The sequence below is a fragment of the Microtus pennsylvanicus genome, chromosome 5 (genome assembly GCF_037038515.1).
Source record: "Microtus pennsylvanicus isolate mMicPen1 chromosome 5, mMicPen1.hap1, whole genome shotgun sequence".
NCBI lineage: Eukaryota > Metazoa > Chordata > Mammalia > Rodentia > Cricetidae > Microtus > Microtus pennsylvanicus.
This window is the reverse complement of record NC_134583.1, coordinates 44,546,792-44,568,922: the sequence shown is the minus strand read 5'-3', so window position 1 is coordinate 44,568,922 and position 22,131 is coordinate 44,546,792. Positions and strand designations below refer to the sequence as shown.

Sequence of the window (22,131 nt, the reverse complement as noted above, 5' to 3'; positions counted from 1 at the left end):
GATACTGCAACATGTTCAAGTGAGAGTCACTGACAGAAGTTCCCATGGTTTATGTATGCAAACCAGACTGGCATAGCTCTATTAATGAAAGAGGGGACAAACCACATAGCTACTTTCCAGTCTCTCTACCTGTACACCAATGCTTCCGGATCTAAAAATTATCTTATTCCAAAATGTCCCTTTCCAATCCACAAAATACGTTTTTACTTCCTCTTAAAATCTTTATTTACTTTTTAATGGGATATATTTCTGCACTTACCTACCTTTCTTTTGTTTTCTAAACAGTACATGGGCAGAGAGACTCCTCTGAGAGCATAAGTGTAACATTGGTCATTTGTTCCTTGAGGCTCTTCCCATGGAAGTTTGACATAAACCCCAGAGAGTGATACTGTGGTCACTTTGTACATAGAAATTGACCTGCCAGCATTTTCCTCTTGTCTGAGCAGTTTATCATCTCTGGAATTCTGTCAGTTATCAGGGAGACAAAGTCAACGAAGTTTTTGGTGAGTACAAGAGCCATAACCCTGACCTGATGAGGATGAAACCCAGAGAGCATCCATCAGGCCCAGCTTTTCACACTGAAGTTACAAACTAAGCTCTGCAGTGATTACTGATCTATTTGTGAGCTGATTCTGGGTTCTCTATATCCCTTATAGAGCACATTCTTCCTATCACAGTGACCAGAATCATGATGTGCCTTATGCCCGAGACCACTGCCAAAGAATGTCATGTAAAACTGTGTTCTTATCCTATTGAGTAGGCAACAGGCTACAATGATTAATCTTGATCATCCACCTGACCTGATAGGGAAGAACCTAGAAGATTACAAAGCATACCTCTGAGGTTGTTCTATTTCCAAAATGTGATAGGGTCATCCCTTAGGATAAAGACTCAGATGGAATAGACAGGAGAAGTTGAAATGTGCTTAGCACGGATGTCCTCTCATTCTGCTTCCAGGACCACCGTGCTGTGAGCTGCTCTGCTCTGCCACACCAGCCCACTCTGGTGGGCCGAGACTCTGAAAATGTGAGCCAAATATATTTTTTGCTTAAGTTGTTTATGTGAGGTATTTTGTCATAACAATGAAAAATCTAACACAGAAACTTTTAAATTTTACTCTTCAGTAGTAAAGTTAATGTCCTTGTTTTTAAGAAGTTGTATTTGTTGTGTGTATACGATATAATCTCACCACTTCAAATGCATGAAAAAGCCCAGACAAGATGTTCACATGAGAATCATCTTTCATCTATATCTCTGTAAAGGTAATGCTTTTGTTGGGCTTGAGTAAGCAGGTTGAACCAAGAATTAGAATATTTGAATCCTGAAAGTCTCAGTAGTTATTTGTTTTGGCTAAGAATTCAGCTATACCTACTTGTAACTTATTCCAAGGGAATACTGAAGTCACTGGGAGAAGAAAGATGGACTATAAGGAAGAAGCCTTTGAGATATGTAAAGATTCACCTAGCCATCAGTCAACTCATTCCTCATGGAGTTGACTCAGGAAGTATATATGTATACATATATATTCATTTGTAGTCTGAAACTGAATGTTCTCTTTATTCTAGAATGTGATATTCCTGTCTCGTAACTCAAATAATGAATCCAGCATGGAATCAAAGTCACTTTGTAACCCTCCATATGAGCAATAATTAGTTTCTTAAGAATAAAAACAAATTTGGAAATATATAGCAGAGAGTCGATTTTCAAGATAATGCAGACAATCAAACCATCACAGGGCAGCAATGTTTAAGGTTCCTAAAATATAGCTGATTAAAAGTTGAATATCAGTAATGTGTTGAAAAGGTGTGTTCAGTGGCACCCTCTTGATTTTCATGGCTTTGGCTTCAGCCAAAGCTCAGACCTGCAAATAGTGGCCACAGAGCCCCAGCTATTTCTTGGAAACTAGCAGACTGTTTCAGGAGATCTGGTGGAGCAAAGGGGCCAATTTTTCTTGCCTCCTTCAATTAACAACAGTAGCTACTATATGATCCTTGTGTTCAGAATCCCAGTGGTGGCGTGGGTCTTTCATCATAAAAAATTTTATTCATTGGTACATAAAAACAAGCGACCTGCAATGAAGTCTTAAGAACTGTACATGTTATTTCTTTCAAAATAAACTACTTTTTCTGATTTTATGATCTATTTGTAAGGGTTTTTGTTGTTTTGTCTTTAAGCACAGATCAAGACCCCTGTGATACATAAACAAATTATTTTGATATTTCTTTGTTATCTATCAATCAAAAAAGTCATGGGAAAGGCAACTAGAAATAAATCTCTGGTGTGTGTGTGTGTGTGTGTGTGTGTGTGTGTGTGTGTGTGTGTGTGTGTGTATTTTACTGAATGTGAATGAACATTCAAAGTTGAGTGATTTATTTTTGAGGTGACAGATAACATACTTATTTCTAGGATAACCAAGGCAAATCAGAGACATTTCTTCACTTCTTATAGGAGGCTTGACAGATGTCTGAGAAGTTAAGTGTATTGGTTAGTCCTGTAGAAAACCTGACACCATTCCCAACGCCCACATGTCAGCTCAGAAACATATGTAGCTTAAGTTTCAGGTTATTTGACATCCTCTCCTGACATTTGTGGGCACTAGACACGCATGTGGTACACAAACATACATCCATGTAAAATACGCATGCAACATAAAAACTTATTAAAAAAGAAATTTGTAATAAAATATGGAAAGTGGAGAATGAGAATAAAATAAGGATCATATTGTATAAGCCATTAGGGTCTATTTGAGTCCACACTAAGGATTCTTATTCTTGTTTTCTGCCTAAAAGCATTTGTAGAAGAAGATAGTTTTTCTTTGAGGCATGTCCCCCAATCCTTGCCTCCTGCCAGTCATGTGACTCATCTTGTTTCAGGAAAGGAAGGAAGGATGACCACCTAGAAGTCAAAGTTGGTGTTTTCATCATTGCATCGTTACATAGCTCAGTTGTCACTGTTAGCATCAGAATTTCCAAACCTCTTCTGAACAAGGAAAACTCATTACCAACTCTGCAGAAACTAAAAGGACTTAAGGTCACATAGTGAACACAGTTGTGCAAACAGTTTATACAAATAAATGAAATGAGAATAGTAGTAAGATAAAAATAATGAAAGCAACCCAAGAATAATTACCATAAAAGAATTTAAAATATAAATGCTCATATAAGAAGTGAAGGATGAGAGCAATAGTCACAAGAAAATCTCAGGCCCAGAGTGCTTCACAGGTGAATTAATTTCGATATTTAAGGATAAACAAACCAATCATTTGCAAATGAATTTTTTAAAGAGAGTATATGGCATTTCCATATTTTTCTGTGGCTTTAGTATTCTGATATCAAAGGCAGAAACATTAGGTGAAATGATAGATATGGAAGAATTCACTTCTAGTGCTTACATCCATTCTGTGGTCCCGCTCTTGTCACAGTGACAATCACAACCTGGGCACAGATCTCACCATGCGGGACCTCCTCTCTGCCTTCTTACAGCCAGCTTATACTGGCATTGGCCGCATTCCTGTGGCATCAGTAGGCTTTGAGCATCACAGTCTATGTTTTTGAATTAGTACTTCTTTTATAGCGCTGCCAATAATCTCTTTTTTTTTTTCGCTCTCAGCTTTTTTTTTATTATTAATTTTTTTATTTATTTATTTTTAATTTATTTATTTATTAAAGATTTCTGTCTCTTCCCCGCCACCACCTCCCATTTTCCTCCCCCTCCCCCAATTAAGTCTCCCCCCAGCCCGAAAAGCAATCAGGGTTCCCTGTCCTGTGGGAAGTCCAAGGAACCCCCACCTCCATCCAGGTCTAGTAAGTTGAGCATCCAAACTGCCTAGGCTCCCACAAAGCCAGTGCGTGCAGTAGGATCAGAAACCCATTGCCATTGTTCTTGAGTTCTCAGTAGTCCTCATTGTCCGCTATGTTCAGAGAGTCTGGTTTTATCCCAGGCTTTTCCAGTCCCAGGCCAGCTGGCCTTGGTGAGTTCCCAATAGAACATCCCCATTGTCTCAATGTGTGGGAAGAATGGATGAAGAAAGTATGGAATTTATACATATTAGAGTATTACTCAGCAATAAAAAACAAGGACTTCATGAATTTTGCATACAAATGGATGGAAATAGAAAACACTATCCTGAGTGAGGTAAGCCAGACCCAAAAAGAGGAACATGGGATGTACTCACTCATATTTGGTTTCTAGCCATAAACCAAGGACATTGAGCTTATAATTAGTGATCCTAGAGAAGCTAAATAAGGAGAACCCAAAGAAAAACTTATAGGCATCCTCCTGAATATTAACCTTCAGCAAGCGATGAAAGGAGACAGAGACAGAGACCCACATTGGAGCACAGGACTGAAATCTCAAGGTCCAAATCAGGAGCAGAAGGAGAGAGAGCACGAGCATGGAACTCAGGACTGCCAATAATCTCTTTAGTGTTGGGTTTAACTAAATTTTCTCATTTATAAATAGTCTCAGGTTTAAGCCAAGCTGTAAAAATTTTTGTACAAATTAAAATTTAAACATTTTCCGTCAAGTATTGTGCTATGCCTTTTCTGTAAAATTAAATTTTATCCTGCTGTCATATTGTCCATCCCTGTGTTCTAACTTATGTATTTAGAGTTTACACATTAGTTAATACCTGATATCTAGCTACATATATCTATGAAATATCTACTCATTATCTGTAGTTTTCTTTCAAAACTATGTGACTTCAACTCAAGTATACAAATGAATGCAATACTAAAATTCTGAGAAAAATAACATATAAAAATCCCTCCAGTACAAGAAAAAACAGTAACTTCTTTCTTTTTCTCTTTTTTTAATGTCTCTTAGAAATGTGTAGAATATTTTTCTATTTTTGGAGGAGAGAACATATATAACTAAAGTGTTTAACTACATTTTATAGTGTGTGTGTGTGTTTGCACTCGTGCATGTGTGTGTATGTGTTTACCCAGACCTGTATATGTTCTAAAATGTACTCCACCACAGGACAGGGTGTGTCCCCAGGATACTATGGGTGTTAAATGAGTTCTGAGGACAGATGTGATGCGGTGTGGTGTGGTGTGGTGTGTGTGTGTGTGTGTGTGTGTGTGTACATGCGCACACACACATGGACCCCATTTGGAATTGTACCAAGGTCCCTAGAAAATGACTGAACAAGTCAAGCTTGACAAGTACTTGAATGTATGAGGGGTGCATTCACTGGAAGTCTCCAACACCTCACTTACTAAGCTGTTATTTTAGATGACGCTAAGAATGCAGTAAAATTAATGCAAACCTTAATATAGACTGACACCTAGTGTCAAAAGGGCAGAAGTGGCCATATCTAAGAAAACACAAAGTGCAAAGAGAAATAGGTTCTGGAACAGTTAATATGCTTTAGAGACTGAACAGTGAAGTTATACTGCTGGGTTTGCCATCAGAAAACAAATTGGTTCCGATGGACCTCACAGGTATGGAGAAAAAAGCACTTACCTCATCAGTTGCTACATGCACTACCAGGAGATAAATAATCTGAAAAACACAAAAGAAATTACATTGTACTGCAGCAGCAGCAGCAATTTGACCCACCCACCATGGAATGATACTAACTGTCATCCTCTAAGGCCTGTCCGTCCTCTGCACAGGTCAAACAGGAAAGGCAAACATGTGGTTAAAACCATCACCTTACATCTTTCACATTAGCGGTGTGCTCTCTCTGTAACTATTCCAAGGATATGATTACTGACATCAACTCATGATTTTCCCGAGGAGACACACATATAATAGCTTCTACAGGACTTATAACTACAGTATACCTCACTCCATGGGTCAAGGAATCAATGTGGAGATTCTACGGACTCCTCAGTCTGTTTATTCTAGTTGTGCATAGCAATTGGGGAAATAACCACCAGGTCCATGCACAGACACACTCACGAGTCTGGTTATAAACCTATGAACAAAGCCAGGTTTTGAGGGTGGACCTATGGATAATCGGCATTGTCTTCCTTGGATCTCCTTCAGGAACATTTACTGTTGCTACTTCTGCAAACGATGGTTGTCTAATGCTTTAACACAGGGGTAGAGGGCACAGTAGGACTCCAGTCAGGCTGGGAATGCATCTGCCACTAACAGTGAAAAGGCAGTTCCTCAGGCAGAATAGATCCATCATAATCTGAGAGTTTAGTGTCCTAAGTGAGTCTCATCATTTCATCAGGACCCTCTCACGAATTTCTGCACCTATTTATGGGATAGCACTCTTTCTCAGTCATTTCCTTCACTATGATTGCAGACACCCTTCAAGACAGAGACACAGCCAACTATATAATAAGGGCTTGTTAGGTCACTATAGGGCAAATCAATGATGAGGAGAACCAAAGTTACCTGCAACCATGGTTCAGTCAGTAAGTGCTGTGGGATAATGCTTTTGGACACTATAAGGATTTGTCACTCATTTTGCTTTAGTAAAATGCTGATTGGCCAGAAGCCAGGCAGGAAGTATGGGCGGGGCAACCAGACTAAGAGAATTCTGGAAAGAGAAAAGGCAGAGAAACAGTCATCAATCAGATGCAGAGGAAGCAAGATGAGAATGCCTCACTGAAAAATTGAATCCAAGAACACATCAGAACCATCATCCACCATGATCAAGTTGGCTTCATCCCAGAGATGCAGGGATAGTTCACCATACAAAAATCTGTCAATATAATCCACCATATAAACAAACTGAAAAATAAAAGCCACATGATCATCTCATTAGATGCCGAAAAAGCTTTTGACAAAATACAACATCCCTTTATGATAAAGGTCTTGGAGAGAGCAGGAATACAAGGAACATACCTAAACATAATAAAGTCAGTATACAGCAAGCCAACAGCTAACATCAAACTAAATGGAGAGAAACTCCCAACTATTCCACTGAAATCAGAAACAAGATAAGGTTGTCCACTCTCTCCATATCTGTTCAATATAGTTCTTGAGGTCTTAGCTAGAGCAATAAGACAACAAAGGGAGACCAAGGGGATACAGATTGGAAAAGAAGAAGTCAATTTCTCACTGTTTGCCGATGATATGATATTTTAGATAAGCGATCCCAAAAATTTTACCAAGGATCTTCTACAACTCATAAACACTTTCAGTAATGTAACAGGATACAAGATTAACTCAAAAAAAAATCAGAAGCCCTCCTGTACACATATGATAAAAGGGATGGGGAAGAAATCAGAGAATCAACATCCTTCACAATAGCTACAAATAGCATAAAATATGTCGGAGTAACTCTAACTAAACAAGTGGAACACTTGTATGACAAGAACTTTAAATCTTAGAAGAAAGAAATTGAAGAAGACACCAGAAAGTGGAAATATCTCCCATGATCTTGTGTAGGCAGAATTAACATAGTAAAAATTGCAATTTTACCAAAAGCTATCTACAGATTCAACATAATTCCCAGCAAAATACTTAACAGACCTCGAAAGAACCATACTCAACTTCATATGGAAAAGCAAAAAAACCCAGGATAGCCAAAACAATCCTGTACAATAAAAGAACTTCTGGAGGCATCACAATCCCTGACTTCAAACTCTGCTACAGGGCTACAGTACTGAAAACAGCCTGGTACTGGCATGAGAACAGACCAGAAGGACCAATGGAACGAAATAGAAGACCCGGATATCAATCCACACATCTTCGAACACCTGATTTTCGTATGTTGAACCAGCCCTGAATCTCTGGAATGAAGCCTACTTGATCATAATGGATAATTTGTTGGATGTGTTCTTGGATTCAGTTTGCCAGTATTTTATTGAGAATTTTTGCGTCGATGTTCATGAGTGAGATTGGTCTGTAATGCTCTTTCTTGTTTGGGTCTTTGTGTGATTTTGGTATCAGGGTAACTGTAGCTTCATAAAAGGAATTGGGCTATGACTCTTCTGTTTCTATTTTGTGGAACACATTAAGGAGTATAGGTATTAGCTCTTCTTGGAAGTTCTGGTAGAATTCTGCATTGAAACCATCTGGTCCTGGGCTTTTTTTGGTTGGGAGGTTTTTGATAACAGCTTCTAATCCCTCGCAACTTATAGGTCTATTTAAATTGTTCACCTGGTCTTGATTCAATTTTGGTATATGGTACTTATCTTAAAAAATGTCCATTTCGTTCAAATTTTCCAATTTTGTGGCATGCAGGCTTTTGTAGTAAGATCTAATGATTCTCTGAATTTCCTCTGTGTCTGTGGTTATGTCCCCCTTTTCATTTCTGATCTTATTAATTTGTGTGTTCTCTTTCTGCCATTTGATTAGTTTGGATAGGGGTTTGTCAATCTTGTATATTTTCTCCAAGAACCAGCTTTTTGTTTCATTGATTCTTTGGATTGTTTTCTGTGTTTCTATTTTGTTGATTTTAGCCCTCAGTTTGATTAGTTCCAGTCTTCTACTCCTCCTGGGTGAGTCTGCTTCTTTTTTTTCTAGAGCTTTCAGGTGTGCTTCTGTAATGTAAAGGACACTGTCATTAAGACAAAAAGGCAACCTACTAAATGGGAGATCTTCACCAACCTTGTATCAGACAAAGGTCTGATCTCCAAAATATATAAAGAACTCAAGAAACTAGACATTAAAACTCTAATTAACCCAATTAAAAATGGGGTACTGGGGCTGGAGAGATGGCTCAGAGGTTAAGACCATTGTCTGCTCTTCCAAAGGTCCTGAGTTCAATTCCTGGCAACCACATGGTGGCTCACAACCATCTGTAATGAGGTATGGTGCCCTCTTCTGGCCTGCAGGCATACACACAGACAGAAGATTGTATACATAATAAATAAATAAATAAATACTTTTTTAAAAAAAATGGGGTACTGAACTGAACAGAAAATTCTCAACAGAAGAAGTTCAAATGGCCAAAAGACACTTAAGGTCATGCTCAACCTCCTTAGTGATCAGGGAAATGCAAATCAAAACAGCTTTGAGATACCATCTTACACCTGTCAGAATGACTAAAATCAAAAACACCAATGATAGCCTATGCTGGAGAGGACGTGGAGTAAGGAGAACACTCATCCATTGTTGGTGGGAATGCAAACTTGTGCAACCACTTTGGAAATCAGTGTGGTGGTTTCTCAGGAAGCTGGGAGTCAACTGACCTCAGGATCCAGCATTACCACTCTTGGGAATATACCCAACAGATGCCCAATCATACTACAAAAGCATTTGTTCAACTATGTTAATAGCAGCACTATTTGTTTTTTTTTTTAATTTATTTATTTATTAAGGATTTCTGCCTCCTCCCCGCAACCGCCTTCCATTTCCCTCCCCCTCCCCCGATCAAGTCACCCTCCCTCATCTGCTCGAAGAGCAATCAGGGTTCCCTGACCTGTGGGAAGCCCAAGGACCGCCCACCTCTATCCAGGTCTCCTAAGGTGAGCATCCAAACTGCCTAGGCTCCCCCAAAGTCAGTACGTGCAGTAGGATCAAAAACCCACTGCGATTGTTCTTGAGTTCTCAGTATTCCTCATTGTCCTCTATGTTCAGCTAGTCCGGATTTATCCCATGCTTTTTCAGACCCAGGCCAGCTGGCCTTGGTGAGTTCCCGATAGAACATCCCCATTGTCTCAGTGTGTGGGTGCACTCCTCATGGCCCTGTGTTCCTTGCTCGAGCAGCACTATTTGTAATAACCAGAACCTGGAAACAACCTAGGTGCCCCTAAATAGAAGAATGGATAAAGGTGTGACACATACACACTTTGGAGTTCTACTCAGTGGTAAAAAACAATGACACCTTGTATTTTGTATGCAAATGGATGGAAATAGAAAACACTTTACTGAGTGAGATAACCCAGACCCCAAAAGATGCATATGGTATGTACTCAATCATTAGTGGATTCTAGCCATAAACAAAGGACATTGAGCCTATAATTCGTGATCCTAGAGAAGCTAAATAAGAAGATGAACCCAAAGAAAAGTGTATATTTATCCTCCTGGATATTGGAAGTAGACAAGATCACTGGGAAAAAGTTGGGAGCACGGGGGGGGGGAGATGGGGAGAGAGAAGGGAGAAGAGGAGGATTGGGGAGAGCTTGGGGAATGGGATGGTTGAGATAAAGGAAGGGTGGATATGAAAGCAGGGAAGAAGATATCTTAATTAAGGGAGCCATTGTAGGGTTGTCAAGAGACTTGGCTCTAGAGAGGTTCCCAGGTGTCCAAAGAGATGTCCCCAGCTAGGTCCTTGAGCAGCAGAGGAGAGGGTGCCTGAACTGGCCTTATCCCATACCCACACTGATGAATATCTTGCATACCACCATAGAACCTTCATCCTGCGATGGATGGAGATAGAGACAGAGACCCACATTGGAGCACTAGACTGAGCTCCAAAGGTCCAGATGAAGAGTAGAAGGAGGGAGAAAATGAGCAAGGAAGTCAGGACCGTGAGGGGTGCATCCACCCATGGAGATGGTGTGACTGATCTAATTAGAGCTCACCAAGGTGAGCCAGACTGGGACTGAACGAGCATGTGATCAAACCAGACTCTCTGAATGTAGCTGACAATGAGGGCGGACTGAGAAGCCAATGATAATGGCACTGGGTTTTGATTCTACTGCATGTACTGGCTTTCTGAGAGCATAGTCTGTTTGGATGCTCACCTTCCTAGACCTGGATAGAGGGGGAGGGCCGTGGATTTCCCACAAGGGAGGGCAACCTGACTTCTCTTAGGACTTGAGAGGGAGGGGGAGTGAGAGAAAAATGGAAGGAGGGAAGGAGGTGGAAATGTTTAATAAATAAATAAATTTTAAAAAAATTAAGGAAGGAAAACACAAATACTTGTACAAACACATTCTTAACAATATTACAGAAACACTCATGTCAATTACAATCCAGCTATATAGAGAGATCCTGTCTCAAAACCAAACAAACCAAAACAAAAATGTGTTAGCTTTAGGCGTTTGGTTTTTACTTCCCTGGGATAGATGTACAATGGCAGATTTTTAAATATAATACCAAATTTGTGTGTAAAGTATGTCCATTGGGTGTAGGACGTATCCGTGCATGTGTGTTTACAATGTGACTTTATAACAGAAGCACAGACACCTACTTGCTATAGTTCAGAAATTACATGTCATGTTACATGCTGTGTAATATTTATTATGGTAGATAAGCACCAGTGAGAGTTCCATATGTATTGATTGTTCCCACTCTGGGAGGGCTCTGTCTAGGACTGGGCTTAGAGTGCTGAAAGAAGCAGATAAGCCTTCTGCCTCTGTGAGTTTACATCCAAATGGAAAGACAAACACTTCTGAAAGAAACCATGAACTCAGTGGAAATTTTCAGGTTGTGCTAAGTTGGCATGTGCTGTGAAGTCAGAGTAATCAACACCTGTAGGACTAGGCTAGGGTCAAGACAGAAGAAGACAGCAGGCGGGATGCTGGGCACAGTTCTCTCATCACCTGGTTAACAAAAATGTGGGCATTTTGGGACATTGGTGAGATGAGTCCTTCTACTAGGGGCCTGTAGAATGACATTATTTCCCCCATCAGGGTCTTCCTGAGCGTTTTCCTGTGAGTCTCTGATGGACACTGGATACCACCCAAAGCAGGGCTTGAGTTTAAGGGTCAGGGACATCAAAGAAATATTCAGAGTAAAGGAAAAGGAGGTCAGAGAGGTTGGAGGAGAGGTTTCTAGATGGAGGCCCCCAAAATAGACGATGAGACCAGAATCTGATAGACCGGGACAGTCAATGGGAAGTGGGGGGTGGGAGGGGCAGATTCAAGGGACTCTTAAAGGTGATGTGAGGAGGTTGGAGGGAGGAGCTGGCAGAACTGACTGATCTGGGGAGACTAACGCTGCCTTTGTCCCCTCAGGCTAGAAGACATTTATGGATGTCCTTATGACTTTGTCGAAGTGTTTGATGGAAAGCATGTTGCCTCACTGTCTATGGGCAAAGTCTGTGCTGGGGCAGAACTCACTTTCCTCTCCTCTTCCAATTCCATGACAGTGGTGTTTAAAAGTGACGCCATGGTCACGAACACAGGGTTCTATGCTCTGTACAACACTGTTCACCAAGACGAAAGGCAGAACAGTGGGTATCCTGACATGCACCTTGCAAGATGCCCATCGGGCTGTGACTTTTCCCATTTGAAGAGAAGACACTTTTAAAATGTGACCTGAATTCTATCACACCTGACGTGTCCACCTCTGCTGATGAGTGGCACGCACACTGCCAGTCATAGCCCTTACCCCTGCTCTGCCACCCACAGTCCCTGCCTTCCACCTAAAGCATCTAGAAACATAAGGCTGAGAACGCCTGTCTCATACTGTCTGTGGTCCTGATGGAGAATCCCACTGAGACCTTCCCCTCCCAAAGGAAAGAAAATAATAATATGAAAGATTACTCTGGAACTATCACAAAGTCAGCTGACTTTCTTCTGACTGGATTCAGCACACAGTATCCAAAGCTCTCTTGGGCCTCTCAGATCCCACAGCAGGAGCAGGAACATTGTAGAACTCTCTATGCTTAATGTACGTTTTCCTCCAACTGGGATCTTTGGGAGCTTATGAGACTCTCAAATACTGGACTGGGGGATGTCTCAGTGGATAGAGATCCTGAGTTCAGATCCCCAGAACCCACAAAGCTGGGTGCAGTAGCACATATCTGTAATCCCAGTGAAATGGGAGGCAGAGACAGTTGGATTCTCGGAAACTCGCAAGCCTGCTAAACTGGTGTAAACAGGATTCAGTCAGAGATGGAGAGGCCTGTCTCAAGCTAGCAAAGGTCAACAACCAAAGGTGTCCACTGACCTCCACGTATGTGCCTACACTCACATAAACAATCACACACACGAGAAGGGGGAGGGGAGAAAGGGATTTAAACAATAGGCATCAATAACTCTTCAGTACTCTTAAAGGTCACATGGTGATTCCTAGGGTCTAACAAAGAGAACCTACAGATGGCCCTATCATATGAGGACAAAGTCACATCTTAGAAGCACTTATTTTTCCATTCCTAGGTCTGGCCTTGAGACTGGTGAATGGTAGCCAGAGGTGTGAGGGCCGAGTAGAAATCTCTTACAATGGCGCCTGGGGCACAGTGTGTGATGACAGCTGGGACCTGACAGATACCAAGGTGGTGTGCCAGCAGCTTGGCTGTGGTGTGGCCATGTCAGCCCCAGCTGAGAGCTACTTTGAGAGAGGCATGGGCCATATCATGCTGGATGATGTGCAGTGCATGGGGGATGAAGCCAAGGTGTGGCAATGCACACATCACGGATGGTTCTCCCACAACTGTGGGCACCATGAGGATGCCAGCGTGGTTTGCTCAGGTGAGTGGCAAGGCTTGCATCACATCTCAGAGACAGAGCTTTGCCAACCCCAGCCATTGGGAAGGAGGATGTCAATACCAGCAGGCAAGCTGTCAGCAATGAAATCTGGGATTTGAGCCGATTTTAAAGTCAATTTGCTTAAGAATTAGTTTTTGATCATAGATTCCAGCATCTGTAAATTGTTCAAAATCTCACCTGGAAAATAGCAATTATATGAATGGTTAGTATTAGCAGACATCTTATACCTGGCCTGGCAGGCCTGGGTGCTGGGAGCAATCCAGTATCCACCAAGGGTTTTGTGAATGACAGACTGTCCTACAACCAGTGCATCTGAATTTTCAGTTCACATCCACAGCCAATGGAGAGACGAGCGCATCTGTACTCAGCTGATCAGGCCCTCTACGTCATATCCAACCCCACATGCAGCACCACATTCTCTAAGTATTTCCTGGCTGGGGTCCTTGGTTAAAAATGGAACTCATCTCTGTGACAGAGGCTCTGTTAGCCCAGTTATTGGCCAAAATCAAACAAACACCATGCTGTACCTGAACCACAGGGGCCTTGTGTGCTCCCTCACTCCAGCTCTCTGATTTCCTCACTAGCCTGGATGAGTCTTAATTCTAGTTTCCCAGTGGCCCAGAGCAGAACATGTCTGACCCTAAACAAAGTGCCTGATTTTTATGGGGAGTTATGTGACCACCCTATTCAATCTGTCTCTCATCCTGACATTTGTCTTTGAATAGGTATTGATGACACACCAAGCAGAGGACCAGCAGGTACTGCCAGTCAATATATGTACTCAGTTGCCATGGCCCTCATGGGTGATAATCCCAGCCACCATTCAAGTTCTGAAGCTAGATGGGGATGGCCAATTAGATACTCTGTTTCTAATCAACACCTATGACAGTTGACAATATGGTGATGCTGAACTGCTGCAGATGGTGGGAAGATGAGAGAGAGTAAGGGAAGGGCTCAGATCCACCAGAGATGAAATACCTTGGGTACTGGTTCAGTAGAGAGAGGACCAACCAGCTTCTGGCATTGGTGATCATGTCTTGAGATTCTAGATAGAGCAAGGAACCAGCAGTTCCCGGTTGTCTGCAGAGGCCCCTGTCCATATTCTTGAGGTTCAAATTGCAAGCTCCTAAGAGTCAGGAGCTCACTGGGCACATAATCTTCCATGTTTTAAGAAAAATAATTAAATATGAATACAAATTGTTGATCACGACATTTTTACTGTGCATTTTTATAGACTCCTCCAGTGACGTCATGTCAGGTACTGCAGCTTTTCTTGTATGGGCTTCTCTTCCACTGGAACTCGTCCTGTCTCTGGCTGACACCCTCTCATATTTAATACATAAGAAGCTGCTATATAGGAGTCTACAGCTAATCACACACCAAATCCGAGTGTTTGACACTAACTGCACAATTCACCTTGGTCTTGATTTCAGCTCCAATTTGTATATAATTATTAAAAGATAAGCTTTGGTGCATTGGAACTTGAAAGAGTTTGTCCTGAGCAAATAATTATTTTAAATTGAGAAGATGCAAATTGGGGTTATTTGGGGCTTCACCAAGAGGCCAGGCTTTGATAGGACAAGGTTGGAGGCAAGGCCAATGTTTCCTTGGTGAATGTGTGCCAATGTCTTCCTTTGGATCACTAGAGTGGGAAGTTCCCAGTTAGAGGTGAGTTGGCAGTTTCTAATTAGTTATGACAGTCTATACTGAGTGACTTTGTTTTGTTTATGTAGGAACTGAGATGTCAGAGCAGTTTAATAGCATCCCAATTATTTCTTTTCATCAAATCAATTCGTGATCCTCAACCGTCCTAAACTGTGACCCTTTAATATAGCTCCTCATGTTGTGGCAATTCACAGCCATAAAATTATTTTGTTGCTACTTCAAAACTGTAATTTTGCTGCTGTTGTGAATTATAATATGAATATCTGATATGCTGGATACCTGATAATGCAATCCACAGGATGAGAATCAGTGATATAATGTGAGTTGTTTGTTCTACAGCTTAGCATAGTGGGTTTGCACATATAAACCTATCTGGGGACCTGTGTGCATAAAAGGCCTGTTTAATTGCTATCATTTTCCCATCACAGAGGGAATGGTCTTCATCTGTCAGAAGGTTGATGCTGACTGAGGCTGGGGATGTAGCTCAGTTGGAAGAGAGCTTGTCTAGCACACAGGAAGCCCTGGGTTCAGTCTCTAGCATTGTACAAAACAAGTCAAGAGGATACATGCCTGTTCCAGCACTCAGGAGTGGAGGCTAGATGGTCTCGGGAGGTTAGGGTCACCCCCTAGCTATACAGTCATCCTCAACCACTTTAGGCCTGTCTCAAAAAAAGAGTATTTTCTGGCTGGAGGCATAGCTCATCATTTAAGAGTACTTGCTGTTCTTGCAAAGGTCCTCAGTTCTCTTCTCAACACCATATCAGGCAGCTTAGAAATTCTTATAGCCCTAGTTCCAAGAGACCCAGTGCCTTCAATTCTCCACAGACATGTACACACACACCCACGTATGATGGAGGAAGGTCATTGGTTAATTATAATAAACTGCTTGGCCTCATAAGTTAAAACATAGGTGGGTGGAGTAAACAGAACAGAATGCTGGGAGGAAGAGGAAGTGAGCTCAGACTCGACAGCTCTGCTCTCTGGAGCAGAGGCCATGCTCCCCTCTCCCGGGCAGACACAGGCGATGAATGAAGCCGCCAGGTCAGACATGCTGAATCTTTCCCGGTAAGACCAGTGCTACACAGTTTATTAGAGATGGTTTGATCGGGATGTCAGAATTAGCCAGTAAGGGCTAGAGCTAATGGGCCAAGCAGTATTTGAATGAATACAGTCTGTGTGTTGTTATTTCGAGTAAAGCTAGCTGGTGGCGGGAACTGGGTGGCGGAATGCAGCTCCGCAGCTCTTAAAACACACGTATGTGTGCTTGCACACGCATGCGCACATGTGCGCGTGCACACACACACACATATACAAACACCTCAATAAAAAAAAAAGACATCACCACAAAAAAGGAAATCAGTCCTAGCCTAAGTCTCCCTTACATCTCTTTGTTGGTCCAGCTGTTTTTCTTTCGACTCTACAGCTCATACCCACTTCACATTTGAGATCCAGTCTCAGTGCTGGGGTTATAGGTGTGTACCCCTACACTCAGCTTGTTTTCTTTACTTCTGCTTTCTTGTGTCTCCTCTTTACCTCGCTAAAAACAAAACAAAAAGCACCATGTCTTTTCAAGGGATTTTCTCACTTTTTTACAAATGAATATTTCCAGTGTTGTGTTTTGCTCACAAATAGTTCAGGCTCCTACTCCAGTCCTTGGTATCCTAAAAAATATCCCACCAATGTGCTGTGTGCCTGGGACATTCAAGTGGATAGCAGCGCTCACATCAGACTCACCTTTGAAGTGGTCAAGTGAGTGAATATTTTCTGCCTAGACAGTTATCATTACCTGGCTTTGTACACATCAGTTTTACTGCCTCTTTGCCGGACACAACAATGCAGTTGCACACATGAACTCCTAACAGATGAAACTTCATGTGCAAGACCAATAATATCAAGTCAGCCACAGTCCCAACATGCATGAATGAGGGACTCACAAAGTCCCACCCCTTTCTGAGAAGCTGTTGGCAATTAGTGGTTACTGGGAGAGTGAGTGCCATTTTCTTTGGTGATACAGGCACTGAGAGATTACCCAAGCTCCTGTAGAAGGTCCCATACTTATGTGAACACAGAAAGCACAAAATGGATTTAGTGGGTAGCAAATTTAAAATAAAAACAGATGTGGTGGCATATGCCTTTTATCCTGGCATTTAAGAGGCAAAAGAAGGCAGATCTCTGTGAGTTCAAGACCAACCATGGCTACATTGGGAGATCTGTCTCAAAACAAAAAAAGAGGTAAAAATAAATAAAATGTAAAGGAAGAGAGCCTGTGATGTTGGGAGAACAGTGGGGAGGGAGCTAGTGGAGGAACTGAAGGGAAAGAAATGGGCCAGTCTGGATGCACACAATACATGCATGTATAAATATTCTATAAAACATAAAAAGCTATAATTCTCCCAAATGAGCTGTACCTTGAAGTGCCTAGGAATGTTGATCAAAAGCCTGCAGCTTTCATACAGAGACAGTGGATTGGGATTAATCTACTTGCCCATCAGCAGATTTGCTAGACAGATTTTTGCTACAGCCACATGTCACTGTCACAGACTAAGTGACTATTGCTACAGAATGAGATGCAAGAAAACAGTGGACAATTGTCAAATCTGCCACAATTCTTGTGTAAGCTTCCTGTGGAAGGAAAAAGAACCGCTTCTGGGAAGCAGGATAGAGCGGAGGGATCAGTGGGGATGGGAGATTTTCCTTCCTCCCATCATTATCACTTAAGTTTTACGCCATGAGTTTATAGCACACATTGAAAATATATTTTTGAATTAAAATGTGAACAAATCAAAAAAATAAATTTAGTGGTATTTTTATAATTTTTGTCTCAAATTGCTTTGTTTAGACATTTTTTTGGGTTATTGGCCTTTTGCTTGTATATATTGAGTTACATTTTTGTGGGTCTGTGTGTGAGTGTGTTGTTTGTTCCTGGCTTGTTTTTCTTTGAAGAGAGAAGGAAAAAGTGTGGAGCTGGGTGAGTGGAGAGGAACTCGGGGTGGGAGTGGAGAATGTGACCAGAACAACTTGTGTGAAAATATTTTTCTTCAATACAAAATTAAAAGTATATATTTAGAAGTATACAGGTACATTTACCCACATCGGTAGAGCCAGGCGCTCTTCCGAACTGTGGGAGGAGGTATGGGTTTGCAGTAGCTGTGCCTGACCCTTGCTGCAGCCCTCAAGAAGGTCATGAAGCTGGTACCTGGCTCTTATGGGAAGGAAAGGACTCCACTAAAGAGTAGCATCAAGGCTCCAGGTACACTACCTATGATTCTCTCATCCTCTCAGGATCATCAAGGCTCTCTCAGCTACTCCAACTCCATCAGAGGCAGAACTCAAGGCCACCCTGGCCGAGTCATCGTGAGGCACAAGGTGCCCCAGGTGAAGTTCACCTGCAAAGTGGATGGCCAGTCTGCAGTGGAAATTGTGCATGCGAGTGACACTCAGAAGGACCATGTCAGCTACGATGTGTCGATTTCATTCCTCCAGTCGCCTGCATCCCAGAATATGGGGGTTGGAGCTCCTCCTTATACCCATCAGAGGGAAGAGGTCTTCCTGCAGGCCACCCTCCACAGCCACAATCCCAATCTGAGGCTCGTTGTGGATACCTGTGTGGCTTCTCCTGACCCCAGTGATTTCACAACTGTCAAGTATGAACTGATTCAGGAAGGGTAAGGATCATGGAAACTCTCCCTAGTTGGTGTTAAATGATCATAGTGTTTCTCTGGGGAACCTGTAGTGTCTGACCTGGAGTACTAACTCAGAAGGGTGTAGGATAGCTCTACCAGACACCCTACCTGTCTCTATCAGACATCCTGCATGTCTCTACCAGGGTTACTTTATTGAAATTCAGGGAATAAGGAGACAGGTATAATGCTGATTGTCTTCCAATGTGACCTTCCCTAGACCAACATCATTAGGGTCTTCTCAGGCACATCTGAAGGCAGGGAATGATTTCTCATGTCAGTCCTGGTACTTTTCAAGAATCAGGCTCTGGAAAAAAAAAAGGAGGAAAAGCATTTTCCACCAACATGTCTAAACATAGGCACTCTGCTTTCTGCACCTCATCTCATTTCCTCTTGTCTACATTAGACAGGATTCATACTTAGTGAAAATGAGCTTCCACAAAAGATCATGTCCCAAAAAAACCTGCAGATAATAGGAGAAAAACGGTGACCAATCAGAGATCTAGAGTTCACTTGTAGAACTCCATGGGACCCACCTTTAGTAAACTGATCCTTGTGGCTGTGTAAAGAGGCCAGTGGGTGTACTTTAAGCAGTGCACCAGCCATGTTATATACAAAAAGCACATCAAGGACTCAGCTTTGTGCTCTCTGAAGATGGCATCTGTGGACTTTTTTGGGATAATCCTTGTGAAGATTATGCTACAAGTAGGTGATACTGACTGCCCTTGCTCCTGCTCCATCCAACAGACAGGTAGTGAAGGAGAGAGGTGACAGATGTGGGGACAGCTAGCTTCTGTTCTTTCAGGTAAAAGACTAAAGGCAGCAACATGTGTTTAGTAACAGAAGCAACCAAAGTCCCCATAAGTCGAAAGGCAAACATCAGTATGAACATAAGTAACCATCACATCTGTTCATAGTGAGGTTTGCCTTTGTAGAGACCATCAGCTGAGTCTGGAGTCAATGATTCTCATGGGTTGTCGCTGCCGGGGTCCACTTACCTGGCTACAGTACACAATTTCTCCTTTTCCCAGGTACTAGATTCAGGAAAGTATATGAAAAATGATACTTGCCTTAGTAATCACCCATTGATGGAGAACCGGTAAGCAAGAAGTTCAGTGGTTCTTGGCTATTTTTCTTTTCAAGACTGGGTGCCACATCCTTCTTATGTCTCAATCCAGAACAGATGAAGTATCTTGCAAGATGCAGAGTGACTTCCATACAGGTATAAGAAGATGATCACCCCTTCTGCAAAAATAGTTCATCCATAACAGCTAGCAGACAGAGGGAAAGAGGGGAAAGATGTGCCACTTGCCCAAAGTTGTCTCAAGACCACTCTGAATCCATGTCTCTGATGTCTCTCACTTTTCCTTTGCTCCTCTGCATCATTAAATCATTGAACACATTCCTTGGAATTAAAAAAAGGGTGGCTTTGGCAGACTCGTTCTTATTTGTATGTGGACCAATATCGAGGATAAACCAGATCACAGAAACATCTCTTGTACAATGGGATAAAACTTAGCAATCTCAGTGTTACTTCAGCCATGAGACCCACAGATGATCCCTGGCATTCTGTTCCTTCTGAGTGGCCACTCTTCATTACAGAGAGCAGTGATCTGCATGGAGTGTGTCAATGACAACATCAGTAAAACTTTCACAGGAGGATCTTTGCTGAATGCTTCAAATCTATAGGCCCATGGGTCAATGTAGGTCTGACCCCTGATAAACAAAATATAATTCCAAGATTACAGACTAAGTCATGTGTCTTGGACAATCAAGCACCAGAATAATCAAACAATATCCACCATGCAATCTCGAACAGCATGTGAGTATTCCATTCACAGTGGTACCCTTTTTTGTCCTGCTTGCTGTGACTTTCCTGTTAGAAGACAAATAACATTCTTATAAGCAATCCACATTAAGGACCCCTTCATTAACAGCTGGACTGAGTCAGTATGTGGTGGGATTGTCTCCCGTGAAAAGAGACAAATAGATACAGGCAGCATGCCAACAAAGCAGCAAGGATGTGTGGGGAGGGAGGAGGAGACTCACCTTTGTCCAGTGTGAGAAAATATCTCACTTGGACCTGACCTTGAAGGGAAAGACAGAAGGATGAGTTTTGATGTGGTATGTCCTTGAATACTGCTCCTTTAGGACTTCTAAGTCATGGGCATCTTTGGGGTGAATTTTGGCACAAGACTCAACACTGAGAAGAATGCTATGGAAGGCCAGCCATTGGAATATCTCCTATTAACTATGGTTTCATGTGGAGAAGCCTGTCATACATGATGGCTTACCATCTCCTAGTCTTGATTTTTCTACTGCATTCTTAAACACACTGCCACCTTAAGTATTTTGAAATATTTAGTTCGGAGTCTTGACTCATATATACTTTTGGACCGTCCATTGTCAGGCTGTTTATCTATTCTCACACTCATTCCTAGCCTTTGGAGTTTTCTTCCCTCAAAAACTTTGATCTTCTATAATAGTTTTTCCCTCTAGTCAACACTACATCTGTCTGCCTCTACTGCCTCTGCCACTTATCCTTTTCTGTATAATTTCAGCTGAAGCGTTGCACTTTAATGGTGGTGGTGGTGGTACTGTGGAGTGTACTGTTTGAAATTAGATTTGCTAATTTACATAGCTCTAGCCATCATGTCATCATTGCAAATAAACATCAGAAAATATATAGATTAATAAGCACAGAAGTGTATCTTGGGCACCCCTTTTATCTGTGTGTGTGCACCTGCAATGCTCTCTACCTTCCAGTGGTGTCACTTCCTTCTGAGAAACATGGCTTTGTCATGAGGGTGGCAGGCAGCAGCATAGAACTCTCACACATTCCCAATTCTTTTCTTAACCCTCTTCCAGCCTTTGGACAGACTGCTGGCAGAGGCTGAATTTACAACTTTAGGAGAGACAACTTTTATTTTATTCTTGTATATTGCTTGAAGGGAAGATCTCTGAGTTCCATGTGTGCCAGTTGTGGCCACATCCTGAGATGCCTCACTACACTTTTTTTTTTAAGGATGTACTCAGAGTATGAGCTAACCTTCGGGGTGCTCATATCCCGAGGTGCCTCACAGGACAAATACTGTATAGAAGAAATGCACTCAGAGACTGGGCATCTTGAGGACCACTCCTTGCAAACCATGCTACCTACTGCCAGACTTCTGCTCAGGAGAGGAGTAACCTCAGGAGTACACGTGGGTACTGAGAGTGGGGAGTTTTCCTCCTTCAGCAGGCGGCACAAGGTGGCAGGCATGCTCAGGCTTCTGCTCCCCTGCTTGCTTGAACACTTCTCATTATGCCTCTGATGTTCAGCCAGCAGGACGAAGGTGGGAATGGCAGGCTCACTCATTCTCCTCTTAGGAGGAAGGGAACTTGAGAGCACCTGCTGATGACACAGCAACACAGGCCTGCAAGGACTTAGTGGCAGATTTCATGAGTTCCTGGGGTGACTCGTGGTTTAAAATTAGGTATGTGGCCATGATATTATT

At 42.1% G+C, this 22,131-nt stretch overlaps 1 long non-coding RNA gene across 1 annotated transcript; it reads left to right on the top strand.

Moving 5' to 3' along the window:
• The first annotated feature begins 13,148 nt into the window (after positions 1 to 13,148).
• On the top strand, positions 13,149 to 14,726 carry LOC142850798 (uncharacterized). Its single transcript, XR_012910718.1, has 3 exons — positions 13,149 to 13,271; positions 14,015 to 14,047; positions 14,524 to 14,726. It is a non-coding gene; the product is annotated as an uncharacterized LOC142850798 (long non-coding RNA).
• The last annotated feature ends 7,405 nt before the right edge of the window (positions 14,727 to 22,131 follow it).